This window comes from Narcine bancroftii, chromosome 13, assembly GCF_036971445.1.
Source record: "Narcine bancroftii isolate sNarBan1 chromosome 13, sNarBan1.hap1, whole genome shotgun sequence".
Lineage (NCBI taxonomy): Eukaryota > Metazoa > Chordata > Chondrichthyes > Torpediniformes > Narcinidae > Narcine > Narcine bancroftii.
The window spans coordinates 82,679,447-82,700,777 of record NC_091481.1 but is presented as its reverse complement, the minus strand read 5'-3'; the positions used below and the strand labels follow the sequence as shown (position 1 = coordinate 82,700,777).

General features: G+C 49.9%; 1 protein-coding gene across 1 annotated transcript in view; it reads left to right on the top strand.

Moving 5' to 3' along the window:
- The first annotated feature begins 493 nt into the window (after nt 1–493).
- LOC138748943 (RNA-binding protein Nova-1-like) overlaps nt 494–21,331 on the top strand; it is a 118,383-nt gene continuing 97,545 nt past the window's right edge. The window contains exon 1 of the mRNA XM_069909891.1: nt 494–633. The gene's annotated coding sequence lies outside the window, so the exon portion shown is untranslated. The remainder of the gene's footprint in view (nt 634–21,331) is intronic.

The window sequence follows — 21,331 nt, the reverse complement described above, 5'->3', positions numbered from 1 at the left end:
AGCATTTCATGGATTTTTATTGTGTGATGACTTAATATTTAACTCCTATTTGTGTAAATCTGCTGCGTGGTCCTGGAGAAACCCTATCTCGTCTTTACTGTGCCTTGCAATAGTAGTTATGCTATGAACAACCAATAAGGGTGACAACCTAAAATGTGACAGAAAATCACCAAAATTGGTTTTATCTAAAAAGCAACACGTGATAGGTAAGCTTTAAGGTGACCAGCAGCCCAAAATCCATAAAATACACCCAAAAAATGTTCAGGAAGCAAATTCTTCATTGACCAGTCCAATTGATCTTCAAAGAAAAGCTCATAGGGTCCCTTCTCAGGGTGTCCCCGAGCGGGACACTGCGGTATGGGGAGTACGGCTGGGGTTGTTTGCGCAGCAAGGTCCCCTAAGTAACCACAATGCACAGTGAGGTTGGCTCTTCACCCCCTCCCCTTTTAAAGACCTGTCACCACAATGAGGTCCTCTGCTCTTTTACAGAAGAGGGCGAATTCTTCTTGAAGGTTCTGATCCCCAGTTACGCCGCTGGATCGATCATTGGTAAGGGAGGCCAGACCATCGTGCAACTGCAGAAGGAGACGGGCGCTACCATCAAGCTCTCCAAATCCAAAGACTTCTACCCAGGTGGGTGTCAGGGACCTGGTCTCCATGGTGCAGGAGTCTGGCAGGGCCAAGACGGCTTGTACAGAGTTTTCTGCTGTGGCCTTGGTGTCGTATGGAATGGGGAAGGTTTGGTGGGTGGGGAAGGTGTTGTGGACTAGGTTGGGTGGTATGGGGTGGGGGAGGTATTGTGGTTAGACCAGAAGGTGTTGTGGACACGCCAGGGTGGATGGTGAAGGAACGTGTTGTGGACGCGCCAGGCTGGATAGTGGGAGAAGATACTGTGGACGGACCAGGCTGGATGGTGGAGGAAGGTGTGGTGGACGCACCAGGTTGCGTGATGTGGGGTGGGGGAAGGTGCTGTGAATGCATCAGGTTGATGGTGGGGGAAGATGTTGTGGACGCACCAGACTGAATGGTTGGGAAAGGTGTTGTGGACGCACCAGGCTGGATGTTAGGGGAAGGTGTTGTGGACGCACCAGGCTGGATGTTAGGGGAAGGTGTTGTGGACGCACCAGGCTGGATGTTAGAGGAAGGTGTTGTGGCATCCACATCCCTCCCCACCCCCCGCTCAGTGAGTTTTCGAACATCAGTTTGTGCCCCCCCCCTCCCATCCACCATGGACACCCTAATCCCTCTCCTCTTCAGCCCCCAATTAGACGTTCTGATGCTGATTCTGTCCAGTTCAGTCTCCACTCTCCATTGTGAATCCCTGTTGAATGTTGTAAGTGTACCTGCTTTGGCAGTTTTCAGATATGGACCCCCCCTCAGGTCCACATTGAATCTGCCTTAAACTTGTGTCGTCTCATTTTAGAATTGTCCATTCTGAGAAATAGCCGACCTGTGCCCCTCATGAGTTTATAAACCAACCGCCTTTGATCCCCAGCAGTCTCCTACATGAGGGAATAAAGACCCAACTTATCCAACCTATATACCTCAAGTACTGCAGACCCAGAAACATCATTATTCTCTTCTGCACCTCTTCCAATCTCTTGATGTTCAATAGCTGCCTGTCTAGTCCAAAAACAGTGCTCCCAAGTATGTTCTCACTACCACCCTGTACTCAATACCCCACCCAATGAAGGCCAGCATGCCAAATACCACCTTCGCCTTATCCACTCATGTTATCACTTTCAAGGAACAATGTGCCTTGCCCATCGGTCTCAGTTCTGTAACCCCTTCCAGGGCACGACCACTCACCATGCTATCCTGGTTTATCTTATCAAAATCCAAGACCTTACACTACTCAGAGTTAAACTCCATTTGCCACTCCTTGGCCCACCTTCCCAACTGGTCAAGAACCTGCTGTAAGCATGGACATCCTTTATGCAGCCACGATTTTACTTCATGAGGAACTGGGATTTTAAGTTTTGATAAAACTTCAACTCTTTGGGTTTGAACTTTGACTCCCTGAGTTGATGAAAGAGAGAATAGCAGTAGGAAATTATGGCTTGTTTTCTGTTTAATGTTGATTTGAAGCAAGCTGAATTATTGATCTGTACAGTGGATTTATCTGACCTGTGGTTTGTTCTAAGGTTGTTGTTAAAATGCATGAAAAGGGTGATGTGAATCACTAAAATTTAGAGTAAAACTCCCTCTACACTGTCCCATCACACACTTCCAGGGCAGGGATATGGGGTAGATACAGAGTGAAGATCCCTCTACACCGTCCCATCGCACACTTCCAGGGCAGGAACTTGGGTTAGATACAGAGTGAAGTTCCCTCTATACTGTCCCATCACACACTCCCAGGACAGGGACATGGGTTAGATACAGAGTGAAGATCCCTCTACACTGTCCCATCACACACTCCCAGGACAGGGACATGGGTTAGATACAGAGTGAAGATCCCTTTACACTGTCCCATCACACACTCCCAGGACAGGGACATGGGTTAGATACAGTGTGAAGTTCCCTCTATACTGTCCCATCACCCACTCCCAGGGCAGGGACACGGGTTAATTATGGAGTGAAGCTCCCTTCTACACCAGTGGTTCTCAACCTTTTCTCTTTCCACTCACATCCCACTTTAAGTATTCCCTATCCCATCGGTGCTCTGTGATTAGTAAGGGATTGCTTAAGATGGGATGTGGGTGAAAAGAAAAAGTTTGAAAACCACTGTTTTAATTGTCCCTCATTGACTCATTATGTGCAGGGTTTCAGAACCCCAAAGGAAATGGGCCAATGAGCATTTTTCTCAAACAAAATATTTCAGTAACAATTGGGTCTAGAGCAGTGATTCTCAATCTTCCCTTCCCACCCGCATCCCACCTTAAGCAGCCCCTTACTAATCACAGAGCACTGATGGCCTAGGGATTACTTAAAGTGGGATGTCCCTGAGCAGGAAGAGCATGGGTGAGGTACAGAATAAAGCTCCCTCTACACTGTCCCATCACACACTCCCTGGGCCATGAAATAACCAGGACAGTGTCAATATATATTTCTTCAGTATAAGGGTATTAAAGGTTACAGAGAGAAGGCGGGGACGGGGTACTGAACTTTAAGATCAGCCGTGATCTCGTTGAATGGCGGAGCAGGCTCGAAGGGTCGAATGACCTACTTCTGCTCCTATCTTCTATATTTCTATAATCCATTAGAGCATTATTGCCCACATTATGTGATGGGCATGGGACTGGGATTGGCAATTGCTAAGATCAGACCATGGTCATTTATTTATAATTTAGACTGAGCACTGGCAACGGTGTATTTGGTATATTTTTCTGAAGACTTGCAAGGGGTTTCAGCAAGGAGCAAGGCCATTAACTCGCTCTCTGTTGTGAGTATGTTCCACTCCAACCTTCACCAACCCCCTGTCTAACAAGATGACCAATCCCTTTCTCCTTGTTATGTTTATCCACCTGGATTAGAGCTGGTCAGTACATCTCACCCATTCCTGGTGTGGCATCTTCCATGTTCCTGCTAGTCTTTGAATGGAGAATCATCCATATTTCTGGATGTATTGGGGATTGTCTCGTTTAGTAACAATGGTCTTTAGCATGGAGTAGAAACATCTACCTCACCCCATCAACGCATCTCATTGAAGACCATCAGACTGAAGGGCTTATCATTAAAGAGGTATTTAAGTGAGACTTTGTCCATCAACTCGACACCTTTGTTTTATTTTTAGATAGACGTTGCGTGATTTTACCGGTCTCGGCACTGGTCGTTCACACACGAACGTCCAAAACTCCGGATCTCCATTTCTTTACATGTACCGGGAGTGCGGGTAAGTAAAGAGGCAGGACTTGCCACACCCCTGCGGTGACGTCTTATTCGTTAGCCCATTGGTCATGGAATGCAGTTTTCTTTAGACTGAGGGCGTCCCGGGAAACTGAGAAGGGGTCTCGGAGGCAAAATGCCGGAACGAGAATGGCACCTTCATTCCCGTTCCAAGTTTTTTACACAGCACGTGTTCTGGGAAAATGGGAATTATTTCCTGGAATTCAATGGCTGTGCTTTTTTTAAAAAAAAAACATACTTGATTTACTCCTTCTCCTTTGTCGAGTGCAACGTGTACACAGGGACAGTTTATTTGTGACAGAATACCTGGTACGGTGAGTTTTTCCTTGAGTTGACCAGTGGATTATCTGGAGCATTCATTCAGCTGTGAAAAGAGCACAAGTTTACAGAGAGGTCAACGAAAAGGAAGACCAATTAGCGCTGTTACGGTGGATCATTCAGGAGCTCGATGGCTGCGGGGAAGGAAGTACCTTTAAGTCTGTTCACCCTCTTGAGCCTTTTACCTGATGGGAAGAGAGAGTGTGTCCGAGGCAGCGGGAGGTGTCATTGGGGGAGGGGGGGGTGGGAGTGTCCGAGGCAGCAAGAGATGTCAGTGGAGGGGGGCGGTGGGGGGGAGAGTTCTGAACTGCAATCATCACCTTCTGCGACTTCTTCAAATCTTGAGTGGAGCCCACCCCGTCCCACAAAGTGATGCCCCGACTAGTCTGCTCATGAAGATGCCCCTGTAGATGGTGTTCAGGAGTGGTGGGACATGCCAAACTTCCTTGGTCTTCTAAGAAAGTAGAGGCTTTGCCAACAGAAAGTTGGGACTGTTTTCCTCATTCTCATCACATTTAATTGTGGAAACAGAGCAAGAAGTGGCCCTTTATTCTCCACAATGGGCGAAAACCTTTTTTTTTTATATGTAGACACGGTAACCGGCCCTTCTGGCCCACGTGCTCATGCCCCCCAAATACCCCAATGAACCTTTAACCCCTGTACATTTTCAGTGTTGGGAGGAAACCCACACAGACATGAAGAGAATGTACAAACTCCTAACAGACAGCACGGGATTCGAACCCAGGTCTCTGGCGCTGTAATAGCATGGTGTTAACTGTTTTGCCCCATGGTTGATTTATGACCAAGCTCCATACACCTGCTCTTTTCCCATATCCCTTTGTAACACAGGACAATAAAAGCCCATCTGTTTAAAGTTACAGTTCCACGGTTTCGCTTTCCGCGGTTTCAGTTGCCTACATTCAACACCAGTCCAAAACTGATCCCAATGCCCCGTTCTCTCCCCGCAGCCCATTGTCGGTCCCCACTCTGTTCCCACTGCCCCGCTCCCTCCCCCACAGCCCAGTGTCGGTCCCCACACTGATCCCACTGCCCTGCTCCCTCCTCCACGGCCCCATGTCAGTCCCCACATTGATCCTTACTTACAAATAAAAAGTTTATAGGTACTCTACAGTATCCCATATAACTTTGCTAAGTATATAAAATGGTGTTCGCACAACATCCACATTGTATAACGCCCAATTTCACAGATCGTGTTATGGACGTTAAGTGGCGCATACCCTGTATAGGGCTCGGTACTATCCACGGTTTCAGGCATCTACTGGGAGTCTTGGAACATTGTCCCCCTATCCCCCTTGTATAAGGGGGGACTACTGTAATAGTTAATGGACACAGTCTGTGCCGATAGGATTGTGGTGGAAAGATCAGACCTTTCTCCCGAAAGATCAGAACTTTCTCCCGAAGCTTTAGTTCCAATTTTCTCAGTCTGTAGCAGCAGAAATATTTTCTTGTCATCCACCTTAAAAGTCACACTTAATATCGTGAAAATGCTTTAATAAGGGCCTTCTAAATTCCAGGGAATTCAGACCCAGTTTATGTGACAAATTATTCACAGACCTGGTGATCTCAGCCTTGCACTGGGAGTGTTGGCCTAGATTTCGTGTTGGAGTGTTTGGGACGGGACTTGAACTTGCAGGTTTGAGTAATGAGATCGGAAAGAGAGAAAGGCACAGAAACAGGCCTTTCAGCTCGTGGAGGTGCAGGGGAGGGTGCCAAACACAACCTCCTGGGGGAACCGTGGGAAATAGGATCTCGGACAAGGGCTTCTGCTCAAAATGTCGACCATGCTTCTCCTCCTGGTCATGCTGTTTGGTTTCTGCCTTGTGGAACAATCAAATTTCAGATTCAGATTTCAAATTTATTGTCAGAGAACATACATGGCTCATGCGGAGGGTGTAGGGAGTGTGGAACGAGCTGCCAGCTGAAGTGGTGAATGCGGGCTCAATTTGAACATTTAAGAATAATTTGGCCGGGTACGTGGATGGGAGTGGTTTGGAAGGATATGCACTGGGTGCAGGTTGTGGGACTAGGCAGAAATATAGTTCAGCACAGACTAGAAGGGGCTGTTTCTGTGCTGTAATGTTCTAGGATTTTATGACATAATATACAACCCTGAGATTATTTATCCTGCGGGCGAGGCAGAATTACCACTTTTTGGTGGTGCAAACAAAAACTGTACATAACATACACATATAAACAAACTGACAGCAATACAGAGAGAAACAATCAATAAAGTTCCAAAGCAAGTCCCTAAATGAGTCCCTGATTGAGTTTGTCATTGAGGAGTCTGATGGTGGAGGGGCAGCAGCTGTTCCTGAACCTGGTGAGTGCGAGCCTTGTGGCACCGATACCTCTTTCCTGATGGCAACAGCGCGAAACAGGGTGTGCGCTGGGTGGTGTGGGCCCTCGATGATCGCTGCTGCTCTCCGACGGCAGTGTTCCCTGTAGATGTTCTCGCTGGTGGTGAGGGTTTTTCCTGTGATATCTTGGGCTGCTTTACACTCAGGAATAATGGTGTCCGTGCACCAGCCATGATGCAGTCGGTCATTAACCCTGAGTCCATGACGATGCCATTTTCATCTCCCCACTTTCCATCAACCTGCTCCCCATTTCTACACACCAGGAGCAATTAACCCAATGACAAAACTGGCGTGACAGAGGGAAATCAAGGGGAAACGTGCAAACTCCACAAAAACTCGAATCACTGGCATGGTAAGGTGGGGTCTCTCCCTGCTGGGCTACAGAATGCTAGCAGAGCACGTGACCAACTAAGGCCATTTGGCCCCCTCATGCCTGCTCGCAATGGATTGGTTTGCAGGTGCACCAGTCTATTAGGAAGGCAAATGGTTTTCGTTGCTGGAGGGGTTGAATTTAGGAGCAGGGAGGTCCTGCTGCAACTGGACCAGGTCCTGGTGAGGCCTCATTTGGAGGGCTGCGTGCAGTTCTGGTTTCCATATCTGAGGAAGAATGGACTGGCTTTGGAGGCAGCGCAGAGAAGGTAGATTCTAGAGATGAGGGGGTTGGCCTATGAGGAGAGATTGAGGCGTCTAGGACTGTACTCGCTGGAATGAAGAGGAATGAGAGGAGATCTGTTGAAGTGCACATAAAATTATGAAATGAATAGATAAGCTCGAGTTAGGGAAGTTGTTCCCATTGGTGGGGGGAGACCAGAACGAGGGGGCATCGCCTCAAGATGCAGGGTAGCAGATTTAGGATGGAGATGAGGAGGAACTGCTTTTCCCTGAGGGATTCGCTCCCCACTGAAGCAGTGGAGACGACCTCAGTAGACAATTTAAGATGAGATTGAATAGATTTTTGCTTAGTGGGGCAAATAAGGGATACGGGGAAAAGGCTGGTAGGTGGAGATGAGCCCATCGTCAGATCACCCATGATCTTATTAAATGGCCGAGCAGGCTCGATGGGCTGAATGGCCTCCAATTTCTATTTCAACTCCTATTTCTTATCTTGTACTCCAGCATCATTTTCCTGCACTGACCCTTTATTCCCTGAAGTCTTAATATTTAACAATATATCAGCCTTTGGTGACTATTCCAGTAAATAGTCTCTACCTGCACCGTCGTGTTTGGAAGAGAATACCTTGCATCCTTGTGAACTCGAGAGTTCAGGCCCAGTAAAAAATACAAAGGTGAAGAAACTCAGAAGGTCAAACAATGTACTTTATATGGCAAAGATAAAGACCTATTATTGACGTTCTGGGCTTGAGTCCTTCATCAAGGTCTGGACAAATATGGGCACCCCCGTCTGAGCCAGCTGGTCTGGATTGACCCAGCAGTGTAGCTGGTCAAGCCTCTGTCTCACAGCCGCAGAGAGCGGTTTGGTCCTGATCTCAACTGCTCTCTGTGCGGCGTTTGCACGGTCTCCCGGTGACCCCATGGAGTTCCTCCCCCCCATCCCAAAGACATAATAGGTTCATTGGCCACTACGAATAATTCCTAGTGGAGCGGAGGAATCACTGGCGTCACTAGGAGGGGTTGCGGACTGCACCGGGTGACACCATCGGAGGTGAGTGACACCAAAATGACTGTCCCTATAATTTTTGTGCAGTGTTTCAGCAGAAATTTAGGATCTTTTCATGAAAATATAACAACAAAAACATTTTCCGTAAGCCAAGATGACATGTTTAATACACCTACAAGGCTAAAACTCAATGCTCATTTACTTTTTGAACCTTCCAGTGCACTCCGGACAGAACTGTCTTTATTCCCCAATGACAACGACCCTTCGAATCACATGGGTCCGTCTGTGCGCGCCATCAGCAAGCGCTGTTGTTTTCGTTGCTGCTAGTGTTTTTATAGTCGCTGCTTTTGTCAAATTTTCTGGTGTTTTAGCTACAATATTGTGGCCGTTAGTGTTTGTGAACCGAGATCAGTAACATTTTTGAGAATGAAGTTGTCATAAAGGAAATGAAGGAGAAAAATTTTAAAAAAGGTTCCGCTCAGTTACTAATAACGTTGTCACTAATTTTGCTCGTTGTTTATCTCACTTCTATTGCCATTACATTCAGTGATTGACGGGAATTACAATTTACATTACTAAGGATTCCATATGCTCTGGTACAGGAGGAGGTCCATGGCGGGGCGACACCATGAGTTACCACACTGGGTGACATCAACCCTGGGAGGTACGTGGAGTAGTTGATGAGAGTATAAAGTGATGCAGGATTAGTAGATGTGAGGGGTTGTAGGCTAGCAGGGATTCAATGGGCTGAAAAGCTATGAAACTCAGCTGAGAGAGGAGATGAGAGTTTATTGTCAAATAAATCAGTAAAATGTACAGATGAGTTTGAAATCCTTGCTCAGCCACACTGATGACAATCATCAAAATTTAAGTTCCATCAATATACCAAGATTTAAAAAGAGATCATTAATTTTTAGACGCACAGCGCAGTAATGGGCCATTTTTACCCAGGGGTCCGCACTGCTCAATTTACACCCAATTAACCTACACCCCCGGTTCGTTTTGTACGGTGGGAGGAAACTGGAGCCCACACTGACACAAGGAGAACATTTTACAGACAGCGTGTGATTCGAACCCCGGTCCCAATCGTTGGCACTGTAAAGGCGTTGCACTAATTGTTACACCCACCGTGCCACCCAATTGGAAAAGATAAATATTCATTGTTGGAGCTAGTGGAACTAAAAGGTTATGTTTCAGTGGTACAGACAGATCTTTGGGTGATCTCAGAGTAGTTGGCCGCTGGGGATAGGGTAGTACGGGGCAATTGAAGAGCCTCAGAGCTGTTGGATAAAGGAACAGGAAGTGCTAGATTTCAGGCTTCTGTACTGCCTGGGGCGGGGGGTGGGGGCTATCTATTTATTTATTTAAAAATTTAGACATACAGCCCCTTAATGGGCTAATTTCGCCCTACGAGTCCTTGCCACCCAATTTAGACCCCTTGAACCTACCCCCCCCCCCCCACCACGGTACGTTTTGAATGGTGAGGGGAAACTGGAGCCCCCAGAGAAAACCCACACAGACATGGGGAGAACTTGCAAACTCCTTTCAGACAGCGCAGAATTCGAACCCTGATCGCTGGCTCTGTAGAGGCTTACGAAGCACCTCACCTCACCGAAGCTACTGCCTCACGTTGGTGTCTTTAATGGACGTGAGATTGGTGCCCATCGTGGGTTTGGCAGGATGAGGGGTCCATAGTCATCCTTTGCTCGAAACGCCAGCATACGACGCTGCAGCTTCACGGTTGGCCCGTACAGCTGGAGCCCTGATGACCCCGCCATCTCGTGGCAACTGCCCTGCGGCTGTAGCTATTGCGCCAGGATTAGGGTCTCCCATCGAGACCAATTACGCCCCAGAGATCAGCTTGGCCAGTGGCCCATCTGGAGACCACCATGCTATTGAGGAGGGGTCTCAAATGCGGTGCAGCTACCCGCAAGGCCCGAGTTGAGAAGGCAGGCTGTCGGATCTGTGCAACTGAGTGTTATGTAAATGAGGCTTTGTAAAGCCTGACTGGAGTGATCCTACACTCCTAATGCAGACAGATGGTGTGTATCGGACACCTCCTCATTCTTGCCTGCTCCTTTCAAGACAGTCCACCAAATTTACTGCAAAGAACTGACAGGGGCCATTGAGGACATTTTCTGCGCAAGCTGTGTAGCCACTCAACACCCAAGAGCTTTGCATTCTAATGAGACTGCATTCACATGTAAATGAGTGGGTGCACCTGCTGCTGTTGGACCTCTGGAATTGGACCTCTGACCCCTCCCTTCCACCCCCCATTCAACACCACCCCCTCCCCCCCCACCGCCCCGTTGAAGTTGGATAAGGCCATGACAGGCTGGGTGGTTTGATGCCAGCGTTTTGCAGGTGGACGTGACTCTTCAGGGAGGCCTTCAGTTGAGACTAAAGGGGGAAGGGGGTGACATGGAGCATATCGAGGAGCTGGGGGGGAAATGCCCATTTTCACTGGCACTTTATCCCAGTAATTAACTGTCAATTTACCGGTTAACCTGCCAGCGTGAACGTTCGTGTCAGATCACCCCGGGAGTGGGTGGACCCTCTAGTATCATCCCTGGGGGGTGAGATCTGATACCTCTGTGCTGGTTAGCCTAGTGTGAAAGGGAGCGGGGGGTATCCTGGGACAAATTAGTGGAGGATAGGGGCCCAGCTCCCCTGCGATGCCTGGTGGCGGATGTGAAAGAACACAGAGAGCCAGTTAACAGCGGGCCAGCGTGAACGCCAAATATGGCTTCATCGAGCAGCCAATTTACTGGTTAGCCAGTGTGAAAAGTTAGAGCTGGGAAAAACTTGTCTTCAGTCATAGTCACCATTTGAGATGAAAGATGTGATGGTTAGAGAGGCTGGAGCCAAGATTCATGAGGATTTGGAGAGACAGGACAGGCCTGTTTTTTCCAGAGTGAAGCAGGCTGGGAGGTGACATGACAGAGGGGCATAAAATTATGAGAGGAATAGATTGGCTCGTGTCTGTTTCCCATGGTGGGGGTATCGAAACTGATAGGTTTAAGTTGAGGGGGGAGTTGAAAATGGCTCTGAGGGTGCATTGTTCAAGCAAAGAGTAGTTGGCATCAGGGCTGAGTTGCCAGAGGTGATGGGAGAGGCAGGAACGGTAGCAATATTTTAGAGATATCTGGATAGGTCCCTGAACGAGCAAGGTGACAAATTAATGCAAGCAAGAGGGATTAGTAGAGATAGGCAAGCCAGGTTTATTGTTATCTGATTGCACAAGTGCAACCTGACGGAACAGCGTTCTCCCCGGCCGTCAGTGTAACTCACCCAGACACACACGCACGCAGACACGCACACACAATACATACGCAGGACAAGTAGTCTTACATACAAATAAATATTGTTTTGTGAAAGTGGTGGTTGGTGCGAGCATTTCCTTCGGACGTTCAGTGTTCTCACTGCCCTTGGAGGGGGGTGGGGTTTATGGGAAGGGAGACTCCAGTGATCCTCTCTGCCACTCCTATGGTCCTGTGGATTGACCTCCGATCCATTTCTCTGCAGCAACCATGCCCACACTGTGAAGCAGCTGCCAGGACGCTCTCGATACAGCTTCTGTAGAAGACAGCCTTGCCCGCTTCAGTCTTTTCAGGAAGCGCTGTCTTTGTTGAGCCTTCCTGACAAGTGAGGAGACGTTGAGAGTCCCTGATAGGTCACTAGTTAAGTGAACTCCAAGGAACTTGGTGTCTCTCCACTCCCTCCACTACAGAGTTGTTGAAGTGCAGTGGAGGGCGGTCGTTCCTGGTCCTCCTGAAGTCCACGATCGTCTCCTTCGTCTTATCTATGTTGAGAATCCGGTTGTTCCTCCCGCACCGTATCACGAAATGTTCCATGATCGGCGCAATTTTCACGAGATAGACCCAATAGCTAGCAATGATATAGTGGGCAGAAGGGCCTGTTTCCCTGTCCTACACCAGGACACCAAATACATCAAAACAGGTGCAGCCACAGCTCCAGAGTTTAGTCCTGATCTCCACTGCTTTCAGTGTGGAGTTTGGATGCTCTTCCTGTGCTCCAGCTTCCTCCCACATCCCAATGCCGTGTTGGCTACTTGGCTGCCTTAAATAGCCCCACCACCCAGTGTGAGAGGTGGGACAATGTGGGGAGGATCAAATGGGATCAGTACAAATGAATGCTTAGATGTACACAGGGTGATGTAACTGAAAGAAGTTACCAAGGGGGCAGAGAGGAAACATTGCTAGCATGTGACAAAATCACAAATCCGGGGACATTGTTTTGCGATCAGGAGGAAGTCATTTAAAACAGATAAGTAGGAGTATCTGTCAGAGTGCCTGGAGTCCCTAGAAGATTCTGTCCCAGAGGGATGTGGAGGCCGGGATCGATGGGAGAATGAGAAAGCAGATATTGGTTTGAAAGCTTGGAGTATTGAGGGCAAGAGGAACTGGGGAAGATCAGTCACGTGGGATAGGTTCGAAGGGCAGAGGGGCCGACTCCTGCTCAAATAGTCCCATTGGTGGCATAGATGAGATGGGCCAAAGGGCCTGTTTGAGTGCCCTGTAACTCAAGTGGGGGGGGGGGGTAAGAAACCATCAGCAGGGATGAGTGAAACCATAAGTGGGGTGAATGAAACCATCAATGAGGGGAGAAAGCATCAGTGTTTCAGGTCCTGGAACCCATGGCGCTGATGAAGTGATAGTACAGGGATGGTTTCACCTTGCCCCTGCCCCCATGTAGCTGCCTTCATGCTCACCTTGAGGTTGTTACAACTACGCCCTCATCAAAGTCACTTCCAAAATGGGTGGAGTTGAAGGAGGCGGGCTGGCGATCTCACTGCTGCACCCCTCTGCTGTTCCCATCCCTGGCACCCCTCCCCCATGTTCCTTCCCCCTCCCCATGTTCCTTCCCCCCTCCCCCATGTTCCTTCCCCCTCCCCCATGTTCCTTCCCCCCTCCCCATGTTCCTTCCCCCCTCCCCCATGTTCCTTCCCCCCTCTCCCCCATGTTCCTTCCCCCCCTCCCCCATGTTCCTTCCCCCCCTCCCCCATGTTCCTTCCCTCCCCTCCCCCCCCCATGTTCCTTGCCCCCTCCCCTCGCTGCCACGTTTTAGGCAAAGATGAGTTCTTTCTGTGATATTCCCTCTGAGAATGTCTGTGTGTGTCCGAGTCTGTGTCTCTGAGTGTGGATGTGTTGACTGAGTGTGTGTGAATGAGTGTGTCTGTATGTGCGTGAGCGTGTGCGTGTTAGGGCCAGCATGGGCTTCCATGTTTGCTAACATTTGAACATCCGTCAACAAAATCTGTGTGTGTGCACAAGTCTGCGTGGGGGGGTCAGAGTGCGTGCGCGTGGGGGGTCAGAGGGCGCGCGCGTGTGGGTCTGTGTGCGTTAAAGCACTTCTGTTTCTGAAGGAAGCTGCTTCTTGCCTGTGTTGGCTGTGATTGGTGGATGAAGCACTGCAATGTGCGAGGAGATGGTGACTGCAGAGGGGGTGTGTGTGTGTGTGGGTCTAGGGGTATTTGCTTCATTACGTCTGTATCAGGGAGGTTCAGCACCACTGCCAACAGAGGCTGACTGGCCATTTCAGCTGTCGACCCCCCCCTTGGCCATCTCACTCCCCAAGGGCCATGATTTCCCCCCCCTCCCCCCTCCCCCCCACCCTTCTCAGCTTCAAGACACTATCTCTGTTTCCGAGAGGAGAGGGAAGACAATTATTTGGATGCAGTTCCCGTACACGATAAGCAAATTGGGCTGACTGAGGGAGGAGAGGGAGTGCTGGCACTCAACCTGAGTTAGGATTGCAAAGCTTCCCCACCCCTTCCCCATCCTGCATTTTCCCCTGCATCAACCCCCCACCCCATCCTCAAAGCACCGATAACTGTTTCAATATTCCTGTCTGCATTTGTCCCCCTATTCATTGCCTCTGTATCTGTCTGTCCATAAATCCTTCTGAGCCAGAGCTGTGTCTGTGTGTTTCAATGTCCCGCCTCCACCCCCCTCTCCCCCTCCACCACCCCGCCTCCCCTCTCCCGTCCTGCCGCCTCTCCCATCCTGCCCCTTCCCCCATCTTGCCCCCGTCCCCTCCCCCATTCCGCCCCTCTCCCCCCCTTCTTGCTGCCACCCTGCCCCCCACTCCCTTCTCCCATCCCGCACCCCCTGATTCAAAACCCCTTGTGGAAATAAGAGGAGGAGGACATTTATCAGGATGCTGCGAAGATTCTCCTGGGGTTGTTCCCCAGGAATGGTGGGTTAGAATTATAGGAGGTTGGATACGCTGGGACGATTTTCTCCCAAGAGCAAAGGAAGCGGTTGAGAGGACATTTGGAGGAGCATAAATGTGGAAAAAAATTGTCACAACCTTCCCCCCCCCCCCCCCCCCCCAAGGTCAGGGAATATAAAACTAAGGGGCTTAGATTTAAGGTGAGAGGGGAAAGATTTAAAAGGGAGCTTCTATTTATTTACACATACAACATGGTAGCAATACCCTTTCTGGCCCACAAGCCCATGCCACCCAATTACACAACAGCGTTGGGCGGTCTCCAGAGCCCCCGGGGAAATCCCACCACAGGCATGGGGAGATCATACAAATTCCTTATAGGCAGTGCAGGATTTGATCGTAACAGCGCTGCGCCGACCGTGCCTCCCTTAGGGGAACCGGATAGGGGTGAAGTGATGCATTTTTTTTGGAAGGTTGTGTACATGGCTAATGGCAGGATTCTTAACAGTGTGGAAGACGTCAAGTTTATTGTCATCTGCCCCCCAAGTACAACCCGATGAAACAGCGTTCTCCGGTCCTGGGTGCAAAAACACACAGACACACAACCAGACATAGCACACGTACAGACAGACAATAGGCAGGACAAGTATTTTAACTATAAAAATTAATAAATAAATATTGCTTTAGACATATGGGAGTCTTGGAGGGTGAGTGTGGGCAGTTCCTTTGATCGGTCAGCATTATCATTGCCCGTGAGAAGAAGCTGTTCCTCAGCCCGGTGGGGCTGGCTCTGATCCTCCCGATGGGAGATGCTGTGTGCGGGGTGGAAGGGGTCCTCAGTGATTTTGTGCACCCACTTCAAACAATGTCAATTGGGGGGGTGGGTGGGGGGAGAGAGCGCGAGAGAGAGAGAGAGAGAGAGAGAGAGAGAGAGAGAGAGAGAGAGAGAGACTCCAGTGATCCTCTCTGTCACCCTTAAGGTTCTGTGGATTGACCTTTGATTCATTTCTCTACAGCAACTGTACCCACACTGAGATGCAGCCGGCCAGGACGCTCTCAATAGAGCTCCTGTAGAAGGCTGACATAATGGTGGCCAGTAGCCTTGCTGGCTTCAGTCTTCTCAGGAAGTGTAGTTGCATCTTCCTGACAAGTGAGGAGATGTCGAGTGTGTATATGTCACCAGTTAAGTGAACTCCAGAGTTATTGATGAGTAGTGGAGGGTGGTCATTCCTCGTCCTCCTGAAGTCCACGATCATCTCCTTAGTCTTGGCCAAGTTGAGACTCGGGTTGTTATTCTCGCACCATTTCACGAGAATTTTTTAACCTCTTCTCTGTGGGACCTTGGGGTCCAAATCTTTGCATCTCTGAAGGTTGCTGCACAGGTTGCTAGGGTAGTTAAGAAGAAAGATGGTAGGGTGGCCCCATCTGAGGGCAGCGAGAATATGCAAGAACTGCCTGAGGTGTTGCAGGTGGGAACAACTGCAGCCTTTCGAAAGGGTTGGCATAGCGGTTAGTGATCAGGACCGGACCGGGGTTCGAATCCCGCGCTGTCTATAAGGAGTTTGTATGTTCTCCCCCGTGACAGTGTAGGCTTTCCCTGGGGGCTCTGGTTTCCAACCACTTTTCAAAACATATCGGTGGGGGGAGGGTGTAAGTTAATGGGGTGTAAATTGAGCAACATGGACTCGTGGGCCATAATGGCCTGCCTCCATGCTGTATATACAAGGACCGGAAAGGTTTGATAGGTAGCAGGTCAAACGCAGGGACATGGCATGAGCTCAGGAAGGTGCTGTGATTGGCTAACTAGTTGGGCTGAAGGGCCTGTTTTGCTGTTGTAATGCCCTTTGGCCCTGATTCAGTGGGCAAGAGGGTCTATTGCTGGGGCGCGGTGGAGATCTTCGGGTGATAGAGCAGGCTAGAAACTGATCGGTGGGTTATTTAGCTGCTGTTAATCCCCCTCCCCCCACAGTGTGTCGGTGAGTGGCAGAATCTGTGGGGGGGAGGAGAAAGAGTTGGGGAAGGGTGGACCGTGTTCAGCAAGGAACCAGTTGGCCGAAGGGCCTGTTTGCCTGCTGTACCTCTCACTCTACAAACCCTGGTGAGGGAACTGGGGGCTGCCGACTGAGGGGAAGGCAGGCTAAATGCGAGGGGAGCAAAACGAACCCAAGCAGCTGGTGGAACATCTGTTCGCTGCCCCCATTTTCCCCCCCCCCACCCAGTGGTTGCTCCCTTTAGCTCCAGATTCCAGCGTCTGCTGCAGTCTCCCCGCGTCTCCAAAGGCCATCATTTAAACTCCCTGCAGCACGCTGTCTGCACTGCGTCACATTCGTTCACCGGGAGGGCTGGCTTTGTGTCTGTGCATCTCCCCACCATCCCAGTGACCTGGGAATGAGGGCTTTTCAAACATTTGCAAGTGCGATGGTGGGTCATGTCTTTTGTAATACATTCGAGGGGGGATGGGAGTGGCTTCGGAGTTGGGTGTGTTTGTTCCCTTTCCTTAAAACCACCCCCCCCCCCCCGCCATCCCCTCCTTTATTCCCCGCGAGGGCCCTGCCTGTGTGTTAGTTTGGAAGCAATTATTTCAGCTCCTGCAATCCTTTTTTCTCTCCCCTCCCCTACTACCCTCCACCCCCCCACCCCCCCCCCCCCCCCCCACACCAGCTCTGCAGTGTTTTTGGAGCACATCAGTATTCAGAGCATGTCAGCAGAGAGAACTGGTGGATGAAACACGCTGCTTCTGCCAATTTGCTCTCTCACCCGTCTCCCTACCCACCACCACCCCCCCCCCCAACTTCGTTTGGCCTTTCCCTTTCTCCTGGTCAAGCGTATTGTTCTCGCACTACCTCCCCCTCCCCCCCCCCGCCACCCCAGAGAGGGAGTGCTCTCACCACAGCCACTCTGTCAGAGGAAGCCCACCCCCCCTTGGGACAAGAACAAGGAGAATCTCCTCCACCAGCCCCCCCCCACACCCCCTCCAATATTTATCCTTGGTTTTAAAAAAAACATAATCCAATCCTTGCCAAAGTTGGGAGCTTGCTGTGCCTGCAGTGGATTGGACCAGCCAAGGTCATGCGGGAGAAATTAGAGAGACGGTCCATCTCCGACTCAATGAGGTACCGAATAAACTAGTTCTTTATTCTGGGGCAAGGTCACAGCTGACATTGACCTCTCAAGTAGTCCTCAGACTGCTCGGCACGTTCTCCTGACCTCATCCCCCTGGGTGGGGGGGGGGGGGGGGGGGGTACGGAACTGTGCTCTGTGATGTAAAAGGTACCACTGTACCACTGCCTGGTCGAATCCATTTCTGGCGAAAGGGCATCGACGGGGAGTGGGTCACACTTTGTCTTGTCATCGCAGATTGGAGCCCTACTTTCAGCTTTTTTTTTCCTTGCAGAAGGGCCCAGGGCCCGAAACATCGGCAATCTATCTTTGTCTCCTAAGGGCGCTGAAAAGACTGGCTGAGTTCCTCCAGCCTTTCAGTGCTTTTTTTAAAAAACTGCCATCTTGGCATCCGCGGACTTTCGTGTTTCACTCTGCCCTCAGCGTGACACATAAAAACATAGAAAATAGGTGCAGGTGTCGGCCATTTGGCCCTTCAAGCCAACACTGCTATTCAATATGATCATGGCCCATCATTACTTGGTTCCTGCCTTCTCCCCATACCCCCTGATCCCACATTAAACCTGCTCTTAAATATTGACGAGGAACTGGCCTCGACTCCTTCCTGTGGCAAAGAATTCCACAGATCCACCACCCTCTGAGAGAAGAAATTTTTCCTCATTTCAGTCCTAAAAAACTTCCCCCTTATCCTTAAACAGTGACTCCTCGTTCTGGTTTTTCCCAGCATTGGAAACATCCTTACCTGTGTCTAGTCTGTCTAAACCCTTAAGAATTTTATATGTTTCTATAAGATCCTCCCCCCAATCTTCTAAATTCCAGAGAATACAGTTTCATTTCTTGCATTTCTTTCCGCCAACAGTCTGTCGGCCTCTTTTACTGATGCAGGAGCAGAAAATACAGTAAAATTCCCGTTATCCGGAATTCAAGCCACCGGCAAAAAAAATAAATGGGCGAAAATTACAGAAGTTTAAAATTGGCACACCTCACCGTCAGTCCAGAATTTATTGTCGTGAACAAGTCACCAAACTCATTGTTTTGCGGCAGCGTCACGATGCAAACATTTATATAAACCACCTTACAACAATAAATAAAAATAGTGAACGAAAAGTAAGGCAGTCTCTTTGGTTCCTTGATTATTCAGGAATCTGATGGCGGAGGGGAAGAAGCCGTTCTTGTACCACTGGGCGCTCGTCTTCAGGCTCCTGTACCTGTTCCCTGATGGTAGCAGAGTGAAGAGGGCCTGGCCTGGGTGGTGGGGGTTCCTTGAAGATAGTCTGCCTTCTGACACTGCCTCTTGTAGATGACTGGTGCCCGTGATGTCACAGGCCGAGTAAACTACCCCCTGGAGTTTTTTTACTCTTGTCCTGAGCATTGGGACCTCCGTACCAGACAGTGAGCAACAAGCATTCTCAAGCAACCGGGAATTTCACTTATCTGGCATCTACCAATCCCTGTGGGTGCCAGTAATCAGGGATTTTACCACTGGTCTAACCAGAGTTTTATGACATTACCTCACAACCTTTGAACCCAATTCCCCGATTGATGAACGCCACTCTACCATAAGGCTTTTTAACTACCTTGAGAGATGTACAGATTTGGACCCCAAGATCCCTCTATTCTTCCACACCGTTAAGAATCCTGCCATTAACCATGTTCTCCTCCTTCAAGTTCAACCTTCCAAACAGTGGTCAATTAACCATTGGGCTCAGGAGGGGCCTAGGGGCCTGGAAGGGAGGGGGGATGTCAGGGTCCCAGAAGGAGACCCCTAATATAAAGTATTTAATGTAGGTGCAGGATCTCAGCCTGTGAGTCCTTGAGTTACTGGGCATTGAAGAGCTGAGACCGAGGGGATAGGGTGGGGGCGGGGGGGAGGGGGGTAATGACAAGGTGGCAATGGTGCTAAAGCAACAATAAATGTAAGAATGCACAATGGTGGAAATATGTGGATTACAACACCAGGGGTGTGAAAAGACTCTTGAGTGGTTTTTCTCTTTGTAAATAATTCATCGTGAATTAAGTCTATTTTTGGGGGAGAAAAAAAATGTGGGCGAGGGAATTGTGCCGACAGGCGCTTACCAGGCTGCAGAAGTAGGTGTTGAGGCTTGACACAGTTTATGTGAGGGCGCTGGAGTCCCTCCCATTACCAGGCACTGAGACTGAGGGGAAGACCCTCGAACAAGCAAAGGGGCTCACGTTTGTGGCATGGATTCATCAATGGCACACACTACAGCGTAAAGAAACGTATCTGACGCTAAAACCTAGACCTTTGAATGGATTTTTAGATCGTGACAGTTTATTTTGGTGGTGGAGGGATGGGTAGGGGGAGAGGGGTGAGATCTCAGTTGAGTGATTTGACCTCACGGCAAAGATCCGTGGTGTTCTCTTCTCTGTTAACTGTGAATCTCGCAAGGTCTGTGGCTCACGCCCCTTGGGTGGGTTAGGTGTTCCAAGGACCCCGTCCCAGCATTTTTAATTTAATGTACACCACAGTAACAGGCCCTTCCGGCCCACGAGCCCATGTTACCCAATTACACCCTGGTACGTTTTGGTAGGAAATGGGAGCACCTGGGGAAATCCCATGCAGGCACGGGTAGAACATACAAAGTTTTTAGAGCGCTGGATTTGAACCCGGGTCACTGGCACCGTAACAGCGTTACGCCAACAGTGCTGCCCGTGATCTAAGGAGCCACGCAAATTCCATAACTCCTTGGTGGAACGAGGGGGATGGTTTGAGGGAGTGGAGACAGCGTGACCGCTGGACAGATACCCGTTGCGAAGTGTAATGCTGCTGCCTCGCGTCTCTGAGTTGGGTCCGGAACTCCGGCGCTGACTGCGTGCAGTTGGCACGTTCTCTCTTCCACGGTGTGGGTCTCTCCCCACCCCATGGCTATGACGTGCTGGTTGGATGGTTCGCTGCATGTTGGCTGGAGCGTGGGTGGTGGAGCTGAAGGGAAATATAAAATCCGTGTTGGATTGGCGTAAAGGGGTTCAGCATGAACATAATGGGCTGAAGGGTCTGTTTCTGTTTGACTCCCCAAGGCATATATAGGTAGGGGATGTAGGATTGGATGGGGGATGGTCTTCTTGGTTAGCCTAATGGCACAGTTACCGTAAACACTATTACAGCGCCAGCGACCGGGTTAGAATCCCATGCTGTCTGCAAGGAGTTTGTACCTTCTCCCTGTTTCTGCCTGGGTTTCCTCCAGGGGATCTGGGTTCCTCCCACCCTTCAAAACACACTGCGTAGGTGTAGGTCAATTGGGCGGCACGGGTTCGAGGGCCAAAAGGGCTTTCTACTCTGCTGTACATCTAATAATCTGAGACCCAGGAGGAGGGGGTAAGGATCAGATCCCAGGCACCCCAAGAGTCAGATTTACGCTGGGAACCATTGTGTTGAGGACAGGAACCCAGCGACTGCCACGGCCCTGCCCTGTCCTGGCTGTCCCGTTCCACTCCATCACTCTCTGGGGCAGGATGTTCTGGGCACTCGGAGGAAACAGGCTTCCTAAATGACACAGGGTTTCCACGGCAGTTCTGGGCTCTGGTGCATGGAACCTGCAGCATTCTCTGAGCGAGGCAGGGAGTGAAAGCTCCAAGCTGGAGAAGTGCACAGAGCAAAGGAAGGACATTTGGAGGCATGCTGCAGGAACTGACCTGGCCATTGAGACAAGCCCTTGGCTTTCCCTGCCATCCTGGTGATCTTGGCAAACATATGATGGACACAGTAAGATCCCATAGATCTGGTCAGACCCAATTTTTTTTTTAATTAGATGCTCTTCCACTTGTGTCCCCAGAAATGCCAGCACTAATTGTCCCACGACTGAATGGGGAGGCCTGTGAATCTGCAGGGGCGGGG